The following is a 21,272-nucleotide window of genomic DNA, read 5'->3' on the forward strand; positions in this document are numbered from 1 at the left end:
GCAGCAACCAGTGGGACCAAACTTGACAAATCTAATGTGGACCTCTTGGAAGACTTGCTGCCATAAAGCTTTGCTTTTGATATGGAAACAAGGCAAAGCATCTTAATTATGCTCAAAACAGAAGAACTCATCTTTGACAAAGGGCTGGAGAGCAGTACAATAATATCTATCTGCAGGCAGCACTGAGGCATAGTGGTGGTTCTCTGGAAGTCTTTGCTCTATTTCAGTAAACAGACATTTTATCAGGATTCATTGGGTTCTTAAAGCGAACAAATCACCAGGATTTTCCTATATAAATTAAAGCCAGTGCTTAACTGGCACTATCATACTGACTCTATACATACCTTTAGTGGTCAGATTGGATGTCTACTTTATGAAATACAGGCAAGTAAATGTACAGAAATGCACCAGATTTTGCTTGGCGGCAGCTGGCTAATAGCTAATATGTGGGTCGGATTTTGCTATTTATTCCCATCCCTGTCTGCTGCCTGGCCTCTATAGATGCTAGACTGTATGGGCTCCTTCCAGGTATGAGTCATTTCTGTCATGGGATAGGGGTGTGTTAGAAATGCAGCCCATACAGTCTAACATCTACAGAGGCCAGGAGACAGATGGGCGGGAATAGATAGCAAAGCCCGACCCACATATTAGCTATTTGGCAGTTCCTTTCAATCAAATAGCAGGGCATTTCTGTAACTTTACTTGCCTGTATTTTGAAAACTATACGTCCAATCTGACAACTAAAAGTACAGGTGCATCTCAATAAATTAAAATATCAGGAAAAAGTTATTTTTTTTTCAGTAATTCAATACAAAAAGGGAAACACATATATTATATAGAGTCATTACACACGGAGGGCTCTATTTCAAGTGCTTATTTCTGTTAATATTGATGATTAAGGCTTACAGCCAATGAAAACCCATAATTCATTATCTCAGAAAATTAGAATATTATCTAAGACCAACTGAAAAATTGATGTTAAACTCAGAAATGTAGGCCTACTGAAAATTCTGTTCAGTAAATGCGTTAAATACTTAGTTGGGGCTCCTTTTGCATAAATTACTGCATTATTTGATAGCAGCCTTTGGCTCATCTGCATTGTTGGGTCTGATTTCTGTCATCTTCCTCTTGATCTATGGGGTTTAGGTCAGGTGAGTTTGCTGGTCAATCAAGCACAGTGATACTGTGGTTATTAAACCAGGCATTGGTACTTTTGGCAGTGTGGACAGGTGCCAAGTCCTGCTGGAAAATGAAATTTCCATCTCCAAAAAGCTTTTCAGCAGAGGGAAGCATGAAGGGCTCTAAAATTTCCTGGTAGATGGCTGCGCTGAGTTTAGTTGTGATAAAACACAGTGGACCTACATCAGCAGATAACATGGCTCCAAAAACCATCACTGATGGTGGAAACTTCACACTAGACCTCAAGCAGCTTCGATTGTGGCCTCTCCACTCTTCCTCCAGATTCTGGGACCTTGATTTCCAAATGAAATATAAAATTTACATTCATCTGAAAACAACACCTTGGACCACTGAGCAACAGTCCAGTTCTTTTTCTCCTTGGCCCAGGTAAGACACTTCTGGTGTTGTCTATTGTTCATGATTGGCATGATATAAGGAATGTGACACTTGTAGCCCTTGTCCTGGATGGGTCTGTGTGTGGTGGCCCTTGAAGCACTGACTCCAGCAACAGTCCACTCCATGTGAATCTCCAGCAAATTTTTGAATGGCCTTTTCTTAACAATGCTATCAAGGATGCGGTTATCCCGGTTGCTTGTGTACTTTTTTTCTACCACACTTTATTCTTCCATTTAACTTTCCATTAATATGCTTGAATACAGAAATCTGTGAACAGACAGTTTCTTTAGCAATGACCTTTTGTGGCTTACCCGCCATGTAGAGTGTGTCAATGACTGCTTTCTGGATATCTGTCAAATCAGCAGTCTTCTTCATAATTTTGTAGCCTATTGAACCAGACTAAAGGTACGGTCACACTAAGCAACATCGCTAGCAACATCGCTACTGAGGCACAACTTGCTAGCGATGTTGCTGTGTGTGACATCCAGCAACAACCTGGCCCCTGCTGTGAGGTCGTTGGTTGTTGCTGAATGTCCTGCACCATTATTTAGTTGTTGCTCTCCCGCTGTGAAGCGCACATCGCTGTGTGTGACAGCGACAGAGCAACAACTAAATGTGCAGTGAGCAGGGAGCCGGCATCTGCGGACGCTAGTACCCAATGTAAATATCGGGTAACCAAGAAGCCCTTTCCTTGGTTACCCGATATTTACCTTCGTTACCAGCGTCCGCCGCTCTCACGCTGTCAGTGCTGGCTCCCTGCTCCCTGCACACATAGCCAGACTACACATTGGGTAATTAACCCGATGTGTACTGTGGCTAGGAGTGCAGGGAACAGGGAGCCGGCACTGGCAGTGTGAGAGCGGCGGACACTGGTAAAGAAGGTAAATATCGGGTAACCAAAGGAAGGGCTTTTTGGTTACCCAATGTTTACCATGGTTACCAGCGTCCGCAGAAGCCGGCTCCCTGCTGCCTGCACACGTAGCAGAGTACACATCGGGTAATTAACCAGCGCCAGCGCTAAGCGGTGTGTGCTGGTAACTAAGGTAAATATTGGGTTAGTTACCCGATATTTACCTTAGTTACCAAGCGCAGCATGCTTCCACGTGTAGCGACGCTCCAGCGATCCCTGCCAGGTCAGGTTGCTGGTGGGATCGCTGGAGCGTCGCTTAGTGTGACAACTCACCAGCGACCTCCTAGCAATTTACCAGCGATCCCTATCAGGTTGTATCGTTGTTGGGATCGCTGCTAAGTTGTTTAGTGTGACTGGGCCTTAAGGGACTATTTTAAATGCTTAGCAAGCCATTGTAGGTGTTTTGTGGTAATTAATCTAATTTTCTGAGATAACGACTTTTGGGTTTTCATTGGCTGTAAGCCATAATAATCACCATTAACAGAAATAAACACTTGAAATAGATCACTTTGTTATGACTATATAATATATGTGTTTACTTTTTGTATTGAATTATTGAAATAAATTAACTTTTTGATGATATTCTAATTTATTGAGATTTTTTTTAAAACTGTTATTAAGCCACCAGAAACAAAAAGTAAAATAAACTGCCACCACAGTATATAGAAATTGGGAACTATATATATCCCTACAGTTTCCTAGTTTGGACTCTACCTGACCACATCTTCTTGGCCGCAGTGTTGTGCTCCCTCTCAACGTTGTCCCTAAAGCAGAGGGGGTCAAAATAAATAAGAGTGAAATTGATAAAGGATGACCCACTGTTAATTACAGGTAAACAAACTAGATAGGTACCAATTTTGGATCAAGGTCAGACATTTAATGGAGGAACAAGGAACCAGAATTACTCCAAAGGAACAGCACCAAATATATTAAATTGTCAGGATAATAGAACACTTTAAGGCATATTCAGAATGTAAATGTATCCACTCCCCCTTAAGTCTGTTCTTAATTTGGGCCCTTACTGACTGTGGTGGTTGGCACCTTCTTGTATGTAATGTGGCACCCCCGCTCTACATAGGCTTGTCATAAGCATGCCCTATGTGCCCTTTTGGAATCAAAGTCCAAGAGGTACAGAGGGAGCAGGGAGAGAAAAAATAGAGACATTTCTCTATAATTACCTGATGAGAAGAGTGTAGATAAACCTATATTTACATTTAAAATAAAATAATTTTTGAAAACACTGTACAACTTTTATAGGGGATAAGACCATTCTATCATTGTACAGCTAGTTCAATATGCATTTTGGGAGTGTCAGACTTCCTGTAAAGTCTGAATATTTCCTATTGCGATTGATTGGGCAGACACTGAACAGATTTTTTTTCTAGCTGTAAACTTACTTCCTAAATCAAATCCATATTATGCAATTATAATTTTCATTTTTCACTGTGTTTAACATTCATCTTATTTGTTGTCAACTCTTTCATGTTAGAACAAGTCACGTAAACCCAAGCACATTCGATGAATATGCCAATAGACCACTAGTGCCAACATCTAGAGGCGAGATTTACAAGTAGAGAATTGTTTTCTTGCTCTGTGGTCTAGTTTTAAGAATGGGAATACTGTAAGAGCCAAGAATCAATAGAATAATAATATATAATATTATTATAAATTGCTTGGCATATGATGATGGAATAAATAAAGAAGAAAAACTAATATTCAAAACACTACACATTCCTCTATTATAGACTTGTCAGGTGCTTTTGCCTATTTTGATTTACTATATGTAATTAGGAACTTGTATCATGAAAAGTATTTCAGTTGTGTAGTGTAAACTATTATAGGATTTTGGCACGAATAATGTGTGGCACATTTTTTAAGTGTTTTCTATATTTTTTTATATACAGGGGAGTTTGGCTTACCAAATATGGGGTGAGGTTTAAAATGTACAGTATGGCACAAATTCTCAGAACTGGTCTAAGTAGGTTAACCAAGCCTTGGTACATGGGCTCCAATTCATTATTGCCGTTTTGCCCTTTTTTGTAACATTGTGCCTTTTTTAGTTGTACAAAATCTATTATGTTATTTGTGCCTGCTCCGAAGCCTATTTAATATGAGTGATCCTGCTTTTTTCTGTTTTCCTTGTTGTGGGCAGAATGTAATTATTCCACATGTATTCAGCTGATTTATCAATCGAACATTTGTAAGTCAATATTTGATGCAAATCTACTCCTTTTCGGCATCTTTTGCAAAAGTTGCAATTTTTATGACTTTTTTACCTTGTGACAAATTCAGGAACCACTTACATCATACTGATAAATTTGGAGCAGTAAATATCAGCAAATACCTAAAGTGAAAACAAAAATTATGCATCAGCTCCATTGTGTCGGCCAGCGTGCCATTTTTATCACTTACAATTAGCCATTGTGATATCTTTTGATCATGTAGTGTTTTTCTAAGGCCTCATTCAAATATCATTTTTGTAATTAGTGAAAACAAATATTTGTGCTTTAAATCAAATTTTCATCAGATTTTGTGGTTTTATTTTACTTTGACTGTTATATAAGTTGTTCTCAAATGCAAAAAATATATTGTAACATGAGTTTGTATTAAATCCCCCAGACTCAATAATTTGTAGGACCATCATTCTCTAAAATTACTGCTGCAAATCTTTTGGGTATGTCCCTATTAGCTTTGCACATCTAGAGGCTGAGTTTGATGCCCATTTTTCTTTGGAAAATAGCTCTAGCTCAGTGACATTGGATGGAGGGCATTTGTGAACAGCAATTGTCAAGGCTTCCTAACTGATTCTCAATAGGATTTAGGTCAGTACTTTAACTCAGGCATTTAAACACGTGAACATATTTTCATCTACACCATTACATCGTAGCTCTGGCAATATGTTTAAGATCGTTGTCCTGCTGGGAGGTGAGTCTATGACCCATTCTCAACTCTTGCAGAGCTTTGCTTTAGAACATTAGAGATCAAACTGCATCATAAAAACTAAGTAAAACACTAAACAGGTTAAGGATACAGTTGTGTAGAAGTGTAAAGAAGGGTTTGGTTATAAAAAGATATATAACTAGCTATATATATATATATATATATATATATATATATATATACATATATATCCCAAGCTCTAACTATCTTATGGAACATTATTCATCAGAAATAAAAAAAATTGGATGGAGTGTAGCACAACTGCAAACCTACCTAGACATGGCCATCCACCTAAACTGACATCCCCAGCAAGGAGGACACTAATTAGACAAGCAACGCAATGGTACATTCTCTAAATGGGCTATAGTCCGCAGTGGGGTACCGCAGGGATCCGTGCTAGGACCGACTCTTTTTAATCTCTTTATTAATGACCTTGTGGATGGGATTGATAGTAAAGTGTCAGTCTTTGCTGATGACCGCAAACTGTGGGATAATGTAAAAATGTAGGATATTAAAAACTGACCTTCACAGTAAAATATTACAAAACGATCTGAATAAGATGTCAGAATGGGCAGATACATAGCAAATGAGATTTAATGTTGATAAATGTAAAGTAATGCACCTAGGACGGAGTAATCCTATAGCTGCATATACATTAAATGGAAGTAAAGTCGGAACTACAGAACAGGAGAAGGACTTGGGTATTCTGATTACAAATAAGCTGAGCAGCAGCACTCAATGTCAGGCAGCAGCTGCAAAAGCAAACAAGATTCTAGGGTGTATAAAAAGACAGATTAGATCCCATGATCCCAACGTTATGTTACCCCTCTATCAATCATTTGTAAGGCCACATCTAGAATATGGGATCCAGCTTTGGGCTCTACATTTTAAAAAGGACATTCAGAAGTGCAAGTGGAAGAAAAGAGATTCTTGCAGGTAAATAGGAAAGGGTTGTTTACAGTTTGAGCTGGCAGACTGGAATGTCCTACCACAAGAGGTCATAATGGCAGACACTATAACAGCTTTTAAAAAAGGGCTGGATGATTTCCTCAGTACACGCAACATTGTGGGTTATAAATGACTTTGTGACAAAATGTAGAGTTGGTGGAGGAAGGTTGAAATATATGGACCTAGGTCTTTTTTCAACTTGTGTAACTATGTAACAGTCTTCAGCTTCTTAAGGTTCTGGTCCGCCAGTTTCAAAGACTGGGTAGGTTGTCCTTTTTGATGATGTTCTGTGCTGTTAGGGGCTTATTCTTAAAACTGTGTAAGATCTAACATCTCCTTGGCCAACTTTTCCTGGATGTTGTAGTGATGCTGTAGCACTGCATCAAGCGGATGACTGTTTGTCATTTGAAATTGAGCCTTTACTTCTCCTTGGATCTACATGAATGGAACTGTTTGATGACTATGAAGTCTTTTCCAACAGCACCTTCCTCATTTCCCCAATATAATGTTCTTGTGTCTGAATAAGGACATTCTTGGTTAGTGGTGCATATTCCTTAATGATTGTAACTGTGCACCCTAGAGCAAAAAAATGGTTAGCCAAGGCTTTTTCAGTAGGTGAGTAAACTTTTTCAGCTTCTAATAGACCCTTAAGAAAATCTACTTTTCTGCAGTAGCTCTGGTAAATGTTTGCTGAAGTCCTTTTTAAACAAAGTATTTCTTACAGAGCGCCAACAAACTTCTCCAGTATTGACTCCCCCTGAACCCTCCACGGGAGGACAGACGCCACAAAAATTTAACTCAAGCCTGGACTTGGCCATAGATATGAGCTATACTGGAAGTAAAAAGCCACATCTTGGAGGACTGTAATTATAGGAGCAGTCAAGAAGCCCATGGGCACAGTGAAGGATGTCTACAATAGAACTATTACTTATATACTCTACAGGCTCTGAAAATGGGCTCTGTGGCAGTATTCTTCAAATTTTGGTTCTGAGAAAACTTTGCTGGGATCACCGCCAGCTCACCGCAGCAACCAGAAGTTAATACCGCGACATGACCAATGATGTACCAGTACATCATTGGTCGTGAAGGAGTTAACAGATTTATATATCACTGTCAACTTAAAGACAAATTAAGAGAGTGGCCTATGTTCTCTTTATGTGAGAGCACAGAGCGGGAACCCTTTCTGAAAGAAATGTCAACTGGGTAAATTCTAATGCGGCAAAAGGCAAACCATAATTTCCAGAAAGACAAGTAACTTTATACGGAGGTATAGCAGAAATTCACCATGAACAACTTGACAAGGTGAGAGTTTAATTAATTGATGATGACAATGATTGTGGTGAATAAATAAAAAGAAGCTGGGGAGCAACAAAGTGCAATAGTGTCATACCAGATTACAGAGGAATAGGATTCTAGGGGGTTCTTCCTCACCTGGTGAAGTTGTGTGTTACACAATAATTTCAAGAATTTTGGAGTAAACAGCTGCTGCAGATCCAAGGATCACCAGGCAAGGAATGAGTCAATTTAACAAAATGTTGAATTGGATATACCTTTTTTCATCTACTCTTTTGAAGAAGGTTTTTATGCAGAAGCAATTATTGTGAATAAAGATAGTTATATCTTAAAGTTCAATAGTATTTGAATCAATGAGGGGGAAAGAAAGACCCCATTGATTGGTATTTATGTTCTTTATAAAGGATTGTATATCTCTTATTACTCTGATTGTCACCACACAAGGGCAATCGGGATGAGATGGGTAAATCCAATGGATGTGACAATCCTGGGTGGCTGCAGGCTGCTATTTTTAGACTTGGAGGCAATAACCATGGATCTCCCCAGCCTGAGAATACAAGCCCCAGCTGTCATTTTTACCATGCCTGGGTATCAAAATTGGTGGAACTGCACACTGTTTGTTAAAATTATTTACCTAAATATTTAAAAAAAGCTACCTCTTATTTTGATACACAGCAACGATAAGCACACGGCTGTGGGCTGGTAACTGGTATTCATATGCTTTATCTGCACTGTGTATCATAATATGTGGGAACACATATTATGTGGGAACACACAACATCTAGGATTGCCAGCAGTCAGACATGTTTTCACCCAGGGTGGGGGTGCTTTCTGACTGCAACTAATCAGAGATGTTAGGAGTGTTGGTGGGCAGGGGAAGCAGTGTATATGTATGAAGGATAATGAGCAGCACCGGAAGAATTATGAGTGCCCTGGAAGTAGTGTTAGAGTTGCATGGGAGACTGGTAAGAATAACGGGCTTTACCCTGCTTTACCCTTTTTTCTTTATTTTTCCTTTTTCTTTTTGAAGTACCAGAGTTTCTGGATCTAGATAGTTACCTGAAGTTCCTTAAGAACTCCAGGCCAGGGGTTGGGTATGGGTATGTTGAGCCCCGCATTACCTTCTGATGCAAGACACCGCAGGGTCTCCACGGGCTTGGAAATCTTTTGGTCACAGGTAGGTTACCTACAATGGGGGATTCGTGACGCCACTCTCGGTATTTGCGGTCAGGGGTGACCGCCACTGCAGTGTAGGGGATGCCTGGGACTGATGTTAGTTGCAGTGAGTTGTTTTCGCCTCCCGAGAGTGAGGCTGGCCCCAAGGCCCAGTGTAAGTGTGAAGTACCACAGGTCGCAGAAGAACTCACACACAGGCCCAGGATGTCTTTCAGGGTTTTTACTCACTGTTAGCTGGTGAAGTGAGCCAACCTGGGCGATGCTGTGATGAACCAGGAGAGAAACCAGGCAACCTTCAGGCTGATCAAGGGGTGACTGCTGACTCGCCTTCCCAGCCCTTCTTGTTTTTGTGGTGACCCTGACTTGAAGTCCTACGGGGTCACCCAGGGAAGTTGCTTCCACCTGTTCTCCCCTTTTTGGCCCGTTTGCTTGCAGCCTGGACCAAGTAACTTTGGCTGCTTGCCTCTTGTCACTTATGGGCCCTCTCGTTGCTGCGTGGCTGCGGACTCTGCGTGGTTTGGTGAAGGGCATGCAGTGCCCTCACCAGCAGGTTTAGCAGGCCTAGTAAATAGGTTCCTGCTCTGGGAACCTGTTTCCCATGCGGGCCTGGTCCACCAGGCAGTCCCCTTACTCAGCCACCTCTCGGCACCCCGGCCCTAGGTGGTTTTCAGGCGGCCCTGCAAGGTAGCCATTCTCCCTCACCAGCAACCACTACACCTGCGGTGTCTGACTAGTGACAGCCCGCAGGTTATCTCTCTGAGACTTCTCTCATCTTTGAGCTTCACTAACTAACTGGCTCACTACTCCCTCCCCTCTGTGCCTGCCTCCGCAACCTAGCAACCAGCCTCTCTACCACACCCCTTGAGTGGAGATGGAGGACACGCCCCCTCCTGGACCTCCCAACGGTCCCTTCAAAGGTAAGTGTGGGAGACCTGGTTACTATGAGCCTTTGTGTCCACACCCTAGTCAGCCTTCAGGATTACCTGTATTGTACTGACCCAGCATGGGTGCAGTACTCAGTGGTACCTGACCAGGTCAGGGATGCCACAGGTACTTTAAAACCTGTGCGGATTTGGAATTTTACAGTTCAGGTCCGCCCATCACACCCATCACTACTTTTCATGGAGCATCTAAATCCAGCTGTTTTCTGATGAAGATCAGTGTGAATAATTTCGGTCTTGATATATAGGGCCCTGAAATTTAATCCTGAAATGATAACTTGTCAATACCATAGCATAACAAGGAATTCAGGGTCCTATGAAATCTTTGTTACAAATAAAACCCTGTACTAGAGACTGTTGAATGCTACATCTACCCAAATAAAGCTCTCTTTCTGCTTCCTATAATGTTTATCTGGACAGATTTTCTTTTCAGTATATGGGTAAAAAATAAAATAGCCAGTACTTAACCCTATCAAGGTCTTTCACCTCTGGCCCGCTTTCTGTGTCCATTCTAGTTGAGGGGACTAAGGTCTACAGTTTCAGAAGTCATGTCATGCCTAAGAGCAGGGGAACTGTAGACAATGCCGCTTGTGCTTTGGTAGTCTGAGATACCTTCAACTACTGCTGTTGGACTATAGTTGGACTACAGGATTGGGTGCACAGTATTTGTAGTTTCTCAGACCATAAAAGAAGAGTGATGTGAGAATCTTATAGCCTTTCTACACAAATAAAAAGAGGGTTGGAGTTCAGAGAATGCACACCAGAATTATTAAAAAGGAGTCATTCAGGTATTTAGCAATCACAATTCACTTTTTGTGTATTTTATTTTGAAATTTAAAATCCCTTTAATTCTCTGTGCGGCACTACCACATCCCTCTTGTACATACACACTTTGATCTAATTAAAATGAACAAATGTTTATTATTGAAACATATGCTGTTATTAGATATATGCCACCTTTATTTAAAATTCAAGCCAACAAAGCACACCCAAAAATAATGAAATGGTAATCAATAATTATGTGTTCAGGAATTTAGAACATAGGGCATATGAAATGTGGAGACAATCTTTTTTTCTAACTAAACTGAGTGTGTAGCCTGTGCAGTAAACTAATGAACATTGTCCTTTTATAAGAATCTCAAAGTAAGACCATGCCGCAACGTGCAACAACACTGCCTGTTTTCTGCTTCCGTGTCTCTGCACGTGTTTACAACAAAATACACAATAGCAATTTTCTCTGATAATTGCTTCTTTTGCTTCATATTAGTGCATTTTTAATTTTCATGTTTTTTTGGTGCAGATATGATGCTGCAGGGTTTTTTCAAGTTTATAGGTAGTATACAAACATTGAGATTCTGCAAATATGTTTTTACATGTATTTAATTTTTTCTAGTTCCCCTTAGAAGCCTATAGGGAAAAACACAACAAAAAGCACAGTTTTAACGCATCTTGAAATGACCAGTGGGAATAAGTTTTCACGAAATCACATCATTTGCTTGACTTTCCAAGCAGACAGCCAGAGAGAAGGCAGTGTGAGGATGATGCAATGTGCGAACCAGAAAATCCCTAAAGCAGCAGATAACTATGACATTACTTTGTATAACTGGGATAAACCAGTTGACCAGTATCCAAAATGCAAGGTGGGGAATTGCCTAATTCTTGTATAAGTATGTAACAAGAGAGAGATGGTGCTGCCTGTGACCCACAAAGTTGATAAATATGGTGTCATTTGTCAATCATGTTTCCATTCATAGTGATTTTGGGAAACTGACAGTTCTCTTCATCATTAAAAGTAAATAAAAAAAGCAGAGAAGAAAATGTTCTAGAAATATGTAATAGGTTGTCACATAATTCTACTTGCACTATTTTTTTTGATGAACAGGTTGAATTAGAGAATATTGTCTGAAGAGCACGAGTAGGTTGGAGGAGCCTGCTTGTATGATTGTGAGAGATGTGAATGCTTAATTTTATACCCTCACCCACTGTATCCTCACCTATCCACTGTAAACTGTGAGCCCTCGCGGGCAGAGACCTCTATCCTCCTGTACCTGTCTGTGCATTGTATTGTTTATGATTATTGTACTTGTCCCTATTATGCACACCCCTTTCAGATGTAAAGCGCCATGGAATAAATGGTGCTAATATAATAATAATAATAATAATAATAATAATATCCTGGCTTACTAGCAATACCAGTATTTCTATTTATTCTTCACTCCCTTTATGTATTCTTACCCTAGTTGTGTGGTGTGCAAACATGAAGCTGTACAGCAATTAATATTAACCCCTTCACGACATAAATTTACATCATGGTCAGAAATCGGCTCCAGCAAAATAACGTAAATTTACGGCATGATGATCATGGCAGCACAGGGGCTGTGCCTGCACGATTGCTGCCGAGAGCTGAGCAAATCTTATAGCTAAGATCCAGCTGTCAGAGCCAGGAATGGTGCCCACACTGTCCCTGGAAATTTAACTTCCTAAATGTCCTAATTAATAGCAATCGCAGCATTTAAAGTGCTGGGAGAGGGTGTGCGCCAATGTGACATGGCATCTGCTAACCAATGCAGCAAATTCTGAAGTCCAATATTGTGTATCTTCCTGTACCTCAAAAGGCATTACCACACTCAGGAAAAATAACTAAACAAACTATGTGGTCCATTTTTTTCTTACAACATTTTAGTAAAAAAATATTATTCCTTCTTTACCACCCAGTGGTAAAAAATTCAGTGAAAGAATTGTGATATCAGTGTGCTGATGCACCTCTAGATGAATTTATTAAAACAAAAAATGCAAACTTATGCATATGTACATAATAACAGTTAGTGTACGGGGGTAAGGCTAAACTATTGCTATGCACTACTCAAAATACAATATTTTATTAACAAAGGTGGATCGCAAACAGATAGTTCAATAAAATCACCATGTGTTAAGCACAAGTATGATGGGGAGTGTGACAAAAAATAGGGTCAGTAACAATTATAAAACACACACAAGAGAAAAGTGACAAAAAAGATGGAGGATGTGATAAAATCCAATCCTATATATATATATATATATATATATATGTATGTATATGTCATCACTAACCTCCATGCTTCAGGCACCTATCATAGAATGTAAGAGTTTTAATAATTATCTAAAATGCAAATGCAGAAGAAATCAGAAAACAGTGGGTACATGAGTTGGTAAATACATAACTTCCTTGCAGATTTGGTGCAGAAAAAAATCTGCAGCATGTCAAGTCTTGGTGTGTCTCTGCGCGAGCCCTTGCATCAGTTGACTTCATTATGTAAACCGCATGGCAAAAAAAAACCATGCAAAAAATTGACCAAAAAATGCACCGTATTTTGGGTGCATTTTTCTGCCAGAAGATGTAGATTTGGTGCAGAAGATTTCTCCACCAAATAGTCAATGTGTGAAGATACCTTCAATCTTATAAAAATGAAAAAAATGGGTTTAAAGCAACATTTTTGTGTTAAACATTTATTTTTTCAATTTCACAGTTCAACATTAACAAATTCTGTGAAACACGTGTTGGTTCTCACCCCACCACTAGATAAATTCATTGAGGTGTTTTGTATCAAAATTGATATTTTAAGCTATTGATATTGCCTTCCACCATGCTAATGTTTCGCACACCCCCATACTGAATGTAACCCCAGACCATGATCTTTCCACCACCAGACTTAACTGTTTTCTGGATCCACATGGGCTCCAGTAGATCTCCTGTAGTATTTGCGGGAGCTGTGGTGTAATTCAACTGAAGATTCATCAGAGAAATCCACCTTCTGCCATTTTTCCAGTGACCATCTCTTTAGCAGACTCTGGGACTTGGCAATTGCCACAAATGTTTTTAATTGCCTTTTGTTTAGTGCCGGCTTCTGGGCAATGATTCGACCATGGAGGCCATTTTGAAACAGAATCCTACAAACTGTTATAGTTGACACAGGGACTTGAGATGACCAGGCCTGTTGGAGCTCTGCTGCAGTGGAAGAGGGGCTGGTTTTGGATTTTCTAACCAACAAAATTCCTCTTTAGCAGTTGTCTTGTGGGGTCTGCCGGACCTGGGCTTGTGAAAAAAAATCTCCATTCTCTTTAAATCTTTTTTTAATTCTTTGTACTTGATGCTGAGACACAATAAAGGTGCCAGCCACCTCTGCAGTGGATCTGGTCTTCAGCCTCTTGATAATCAAGGCTTTGGTTGCAGGGTGGATTTTTGGCATGTTGTCAGAGGTCAAGTTGCAGTTCAACTGAAGATCTGGATTTCTTTTTATACACACCCACTAATTAACCGATCATTTAGTGAGCACAGGTGAGGATGTAAACTAGGATTGGGTGCATTATATGACAAGGCGACAAAACTTTTGTCTTGCCAAAATCTGACCTTTCTGTGTTCATTAAATGATCAATATTTCAGCTTTGCAGCAACTTTATTTTCATAACCTAAACCAAATTTGCAAGGATTTTAGCTTTCAAAAGAGTAATTTATGAAACCAATGGATGAATTTAAAGTCAGGTTATAAGCTTTGATTTACATAACATGGATAAGCAACAGAACATCTGTCAGGGACTGTACACTTCGATTTGGCGCCCCGTTGTCTTCCTCTCTTTATTTTTATTTTAATGTATTTTGTGTAATATATCTATTCAGTCTCTAAATCACTGGGAAATAGTTAAGTGTTCCAGAGTTATTACCACATAAAGAGACACAGGTCAAAATTGAAAATATGGCATAGTAAGGAATGTGAAAAAAGGCTCAGAGTAGAAGGGGTTAAAGTATGTTGTAATAAAAATATTCAATAGTATTCTGTTGTTGAACAAAATGAAATGTTATTTCACATTAACCAGCAACACTTAGATCTTATTCAGAATAAAATTTTCCTCCTGTAAGTTATAGCCCTGAGTTTCAGATAGAATTCGTACTCCTTATAGTCTACGGGGCTGTTGACATACAGTGCCTACAAGTAGTATTCACCCCCCTGCAGATTTAGCAGGTTTACACATTCGGAATTAACTTGGCATTGTGACATTTGGACTGTAGATCAGCCTGGAAGTGTGAAATGCACTGCAGCAAAAAAGAATGTTATTTCTTTTTTTTTTTAAATTGTGAAAAGTTTATTCAGAGGGTCATTTATTATTCAACCCCTCAAACCACCAGAATTCTGTTTGGTTCCCCTAAAGTATTAAGAAGTATTTCAGGCACAAAGAACAATGAGCTTCACATTTTTGGATTAATTATCTCTTTTTCCAGCCTTTTCTGACTAATTAAGACCCTCCACAAACTTGTGAACAGCACTCATACTTGGTCAACATGGGAAAGTCAAAGGAGCATTCCAAGGCCATCAGAGACAAGATCGTGGAGGGTCACAAGGCTAGCAAGGGGTACAAAACCCTTTCCAAGGAGTTGGGCCTACCTGTCTCCACTGTTGGGAGCATCATCCGGAAGTGGAAGGCTTATGGAACTACTGTTAGCTTTCCACGGCCTGGACAGCCTTTGAAAGTTTCCACCCGTGCCGAGGCCAGGCTTGTCCGAAGAGTCAAGGCTAACCCAAGGACAACAAGGAAGGAGGTCTGGGAAGATCTCATGGCAGTGGGGACATTGGTTTCAGTCAATACCATAAATAACGTACTCCACCGCAATGGTCTCCGTTCCAGACGAGCCCGTAAGGTACCTTTACTTTTAAAGCGTCATGTCAAGGCTCGTCTAGAGTTTGCTCATGATCACTTGGAGGACTCTGAGACAGACTGGTTCAAGGTTCTCTGGTCTGATGAGACCAAGATCGAGATCTTTGGTGCCAACCACACACGTGACGTTTGGAGACTGGATGGCACTGCATACGACCCCAAGAATACCATCCCTACAGTCAAGCATGGTGGTGGCAGCATCATGCTGTGGGGCTGTTTCTCAGCCAAGGGGCCTGGCCATCTGGTCCGCATCCATGGGAAGATGGATAGCACGGCCTACCTGGAGATTTTGGCCAAGAACCTCCGCTTCTCCATCAAGGATCTTAAGATGGGTCGTCATTTCATCTTCCAACAAGACAACGACCCAAAGCACACAGTCAAGAAAACCAAGGCCTGGTTCAAGAGGGAAAAAATCAAAGTGTTGCAGTGGCCTAGTCAGTCTCCTGACCTTAACCCAATTGAAAACTTGTGTAAGGAGCTCAAGATTAAAGTCCACATGAGACACCCAAAGAACCTAGATAACTTGGAGAAGATCTGCATGGAGGAGTGGGCCAAGATAACTCCAGAGACCTGTGCCGGCCTGATCAGGTTTTATAAAAGACGATTATTAGCTGTAATTGCAAACAAGGGTTATTCCACAAAATATTAAACCTAGGGGTTGAATAATAATTTACCCACACTTTTATGTTGAAAATTTATTAAAATTTAACTGAGCAACATAACTTGTTGGTTTGTAAGATTTATGCATCTGTTAATAAATCCTGCTCTTGTTTGAAGTTTGCAGGCTCTAACTTATTTGCATCTTATCAAACCTGCTAAATCTGCAGGGGGTTGAATACTACTTGTAGGCACTGTATCTTTGTATGTCTGCACATGAAGTAATCTACAAAAAATCACAGAGATATGTCCAGTTTTGATGTAAGTCTCAGATCAAGTTCAGCAATAAAAGCTTTTGTGTTCATGAACAAATCTCACAGCACTCTGACTATTTATTATGAGAATCTTAAAGGTGTTTTTCAATGGAGAAATTTTTTTTTAAATTTTATTTTAATTAATAGATCTTATTTTTATAATAATAATAATAATAATAATAATAATAATGTTACACAAGTATATGAGTTTAAAAAATGTGTTTCTTTGCTGATAGAATCTTATAAAAGAATATATTAGCTGCTAGTGATAGGTGAAGGTGAACTGTAAAGTTCAGGGTCCATATAAAATACCTGGTATCCATGCACCAACCCTGAACATGGAGTTCACAGGGAACTCCATCTAACTCTATGAATTCAGCCGACCGGAAAATTAAAAAAAGAAAAGAAAAAAAAAAATAGGGAATAATGCAGGAGCATTATACTTACCAAGTCTCACGCATAGCTGTAATACTGCTTCATGGTTCAATAATCAACTTTCACACATATTCACTGCTTGCCCTGCCCAACTACAGTCCCAGCATATACGATTGATTGCAATCACACTGTGCCCACACCCTGTGTAACAGCGTCTGTGATTGGGTGGACTCACACATGCTGTCTGTGTACCTATTGTGTAAGAATTAACAAATAAATAAATTGGCATGGGGTTCCCATATTGTGATATACAGTGCAGATAAAGCATATGGTTACAGGCTGCAACCCCCAGTTGTGTGCTTATGTTGGCTGTGTATCAAAATAAGAGGGATCCTATGTGGCTCCTTTTTAATTATCTAAATAAATAATTGCAATTCTCCCAATTTTGATACCCATCCATGATACAGCAAACAGCTGAGGCTAGTATTCTCAGGCTGGGGAGGCGCATGGTTATTGGCCCCACCAAGCCTAAAAATAGCAGCCTGCAGTGACCCAGAATTGTTGCATCTATTAGATGCAAGAATCCCCACACTTTACTCAGCTCATCTCAATTGGCCTGGTGCGATGGGGTAATATAAGGGGTTAATGACAGGTCACAGCTGCTACTGAGCCCTAGATTAGTAATGGAAGGCATCTATGAGATCTCCATTACTAATACTATAAGTGAAAAGAAATAAAACACAAACACCAAAAAATCCTTTATTTGAAATAAAGTACAGGAAAAACCCCACCCTCTTTCTTCAATTATTTTAACTTCAAACACTCAGTTCTGACATAATCCACATGAGGTCCCACTATGACCATGGCTCTGCTGCATTCAACAATCACAGTGTCCGGGCACAGAACACCCTAACCCACTGTGGCTGCAGGCAGAGACTGACTGAATCACAGTGATGAGCAGTGATGTCTCTCAGTTTGTCTGCGGTCACAGCCAGAGGTTTCCACGTAACCACACCTGTGATTGCAGGTAAACTGAATTAATCTCAGGTGAACAGAGTTCAATCAAACCTGCATCTCCTGGCAGAAAACCACGTCTTTTTGCCAAGAGATGCAGGTATGTTGCTGAAATTTGTACACCAAATTCCTGCACCAATACTGTATCTCCTGGCAAAAAAAATGCATCAAAACTCAATGCAGTTTTGATGCAATATTTTGCCAAGAGATGCAGATTTGGTGCTGAAATTTGTACACCAAATTCCTGCACCAAATCTGCACCTTCTGGCAAAAAGGTATCTAAATGCAATGTGGCTTTGATGTGATATTGATGCATTTTTTGGCCAGAAGATGCAGATTTAGTTCAGGAATGTGGTATGTAAATTTCAGCACCAAATCTGGATCTCCTAACAAAAAATCGCATCAAAACCGCATCATGTTTTGATGCGTTATTTTGCCAGGAGATGCAGATTTGTTGCAGAAATTTAGTGTATAAATCTCAACGCCAAATGTGCATCTTTGTAAAAAAAAAACACACAAAAACGGGTTTTAACGCCATTTCAATACGGTTTTCTGCCAGGGAATGTAAATTTGTTGCATTACTCCGGTGCAGACATTTTATTAGATTTTTTTTATTATTTTTTTTTACCAAGACATGCATATCTGATGTATATGTCAACAAAAGGACTGATGAATCGAAAACCGTTTTTCTTGTAACTGAAAAAAATCAAACACCTGAATGACCTCTTGCTTTCTTATAGGTTAGTACACCTGGAGAGGAGGTAACAAAATATCTTGTTTTTCTAATTTTCTCCATTTGTACACAATTCTTCTGACTTTGGGTTGGTAGAATTCCAAAATGTATGTTATTTTTTATCGTTTTCCAGTCTAATCTTAAAATCTCTTCTTCTGATGTCCTTGGACAATACAGAAACAATACAGAAACAAGACAGAAGAATCATCGCCTTCAAAATGTGTTGCTGGGGAAGAATGTAAGGATGTTATCAATACATTGGATTGTGAGGAATACAAACAAATCAGGTAGAAAAATCTGACCCCCATATTCCCTTCCTATTGCACCTGTCAATCAAATAGCATTGTATTTTTTAAAGTTACTTGCACATATTTCTGAAATAAAACATCCAATCTCAGAACAAAAGGTATTTTTACATTCAGCATCCTAGCACCAGTATAGCACTGGCTTTACTTTATATATGAAAATCATGCTGGTTAGTTCCCTTTAAAATTTCTTTTTGGAGAAGGCACTCGCCAAATAAAAGAATAGTAATCCAAAACTCCTCTTGAGGGGTGTAAGAAGATAGTTGATGGTTTTATGAATTGCTTGATTACAGTTATTTATTCCAAAAGATGTGCAATCAAATTTTAAATTGAGGGTGTCAACAATTTTTTCCAGACCAATTTGAGAGAAATAATTTTCAATTTGCCCTTTTTCCTCTATTTTTTTGTATTTTTCCAATATGTGCAAAGGAAATAAACATACATATGACAAATCATGTAGTTGCAATAATTTCTGGGAGAAATACTTTATTTTCTGTAACAATTTTAAGGGTTCAAACACTTTCAGCCATAAAGGTATATACCTGAAAGGGGCCCAGGAAGAAGCTCATAATACCAGGATTAGGGACATTATTATTGGTAGGGCCCCAGAATAGGGGTCATTATACCTGGAAAAGGTGAAGTAAAGAAAACAACTATATTGGAAAGGGACCCAGGATTTGGGCAGCTTATACTAGGAAAGAGCCCAGGACGGGGTAATTATACCAAGAAGAGGCCCAGGATGGTGAACATATATTACTAGAAGATGATCGGATCAGGACATTACATGAGGATGAGGGATATAATTAGTGGAAGATGTCAGGATTGGGGACCTATATTACCGTAAATAGCCCAAATGGAGTACATCATTACTGAAAAGGACCCAGGATGGGGAACATTTTTCTTGAAAGGGGCTGAAAATGAAAGACATTATTAAGGCATAGGGCTTGGGATGGGTGACATTATAAATGCAAGCTGCCCTGGATAGGGACATTATTACTTGAAGGGGCATAAAAAAGGTCAGCATTATTAGTAGAAGTTGTCCAGCATGGAGGACATTACACAAGAAAGAGACCCAGATGAGTGATATTAGTATAGGATGGAGGATACTATTTCATTATGGGGGGCAACAAAACATGTGCCTTTATAGCAGTTCGAACTCTTCAAGAGCCCATACAGCTGACTAACATGCAGGTCTGGGCCCAGTTTCAAATTTTGCACTGGAGCCAATCAAATTCTCCATCAAGGATCTTAAGATGGGTCGTCATTTCATCTTCCAACAAGACAACGACCCAAAGCACACAGTCAAGAAAACCAAGGCCTGGTTCAAGAGGGAAAAAATCAAAGTGTTGCAGTGGCCTAGTCAGTCTCCTGACCTTAACCCAATTGAAAACTTGTGTAAGGAGCTCAAGATTAAAGTCCACATGAGACACCCAAAGAACCTAGATAACTTGGAGAAGATCTGCATGGAGGAGTGGGCCAAGATAACTCCAGAGACCTGTGCCGGCCTGATCAGGTTTTATAAAAGACGATTATTAGCTGTAATTGCAAACAAGGGTTATTCCACAAAATATTAAACCTAGGGGTTGAATAATAATTTACCCACACTTTTATGTTGAAAATTTATTAAAATTTAACTGAGCAACATAACTTGTTGGTTTGTAAGATTTATGCATCTGTTAATAAATCCTGCTCTTGTTTGAAGTTTGCAGGCTCTAACTTATTTGCATCTTATCAAACCTGCTAAATCTGCAGGGGGTTGAATACTACTTGTAGGCACTGTATCTTTGTATGTCTGCACATGAAGTAATCTACAAAAAATCACAGAGATATGTCCAGTTTTGATGTAAGTCTCAGATCAAGTTCAGCAATAAAAGCTTTTGTGTTCATGAACAAATCTCACAGCACTCTGACTATTTATTATGAGAATCTTAAAGGTGTTTTTCAATGGAGAAAATTTTTTTTAAATTTTATTTTAATTAATAGATCTTATTTTTATAATAATAATAATAATAATAATAATAATAATAATAATAATAATAATAATAATGTTACACAAGTATATGAGTTTAAAAAATGTGTTTCTTTGCTGATAGAATCTTATAAAAGAATATATTAGCTGCTAGTGATAGGTGAAGGGGAACTGTAAAGTTCAGGGTCCATATAAAATACCTGGTATCCATGCACCAACCCTGAACATGGAGTTCACAGGGAACTCCATCTAACTCTATGAATTCAGCCGACCGGAAAATTAAAAAAAGAAAAGAAAAAAAAAAATAGGGAATAATGCAGGAGCATTATACTTACCAAGTCTCACGCATAGCTGTAATACTGCTTCATGGTTCAATAATCAACTTTCACACATATTCACTGCTTGCCCTGCCCAACTACAGTCCCAGCATATACGATTGATTGCAATCACACTGTGCCCACACCCTGTGTAACAGCGTCTGTGATTGGGTGGAC

General features: G+C 39.4%; 1 pseudogene; it reads right to left on the reverse strand.

Annotated features, from left to right (window-relative positions):
- Nucleotides 1-6,580: 6,580 nt before the first annotated feature.
- LOC142289907 (vesicle transport protein USE1-like) overlaps nucleotides 6,581-21,272 on the reverse strand; it is a 136,188-nt pseudogene continuing 121,496 nt past the window's right edge.

Source organism: Anomaloglossus baeobatrachus, chromosome 2 (assembly GCF_048569485.1).
Source record: "Anomaloglossus baeobatrachus isolate aAnoBae1 chromosome 2, aAnoBae1.hap1, whole genome shotgun sequence".
In the NCBI taxonomy this organism is placed as follows: domain Eukaryota; kingdom Metazoa; phylum Chordata; class Amphibia; order Anura; family Aromobatidae; genus Anomaloglossus; species Anomaloglossus baeobatrachus.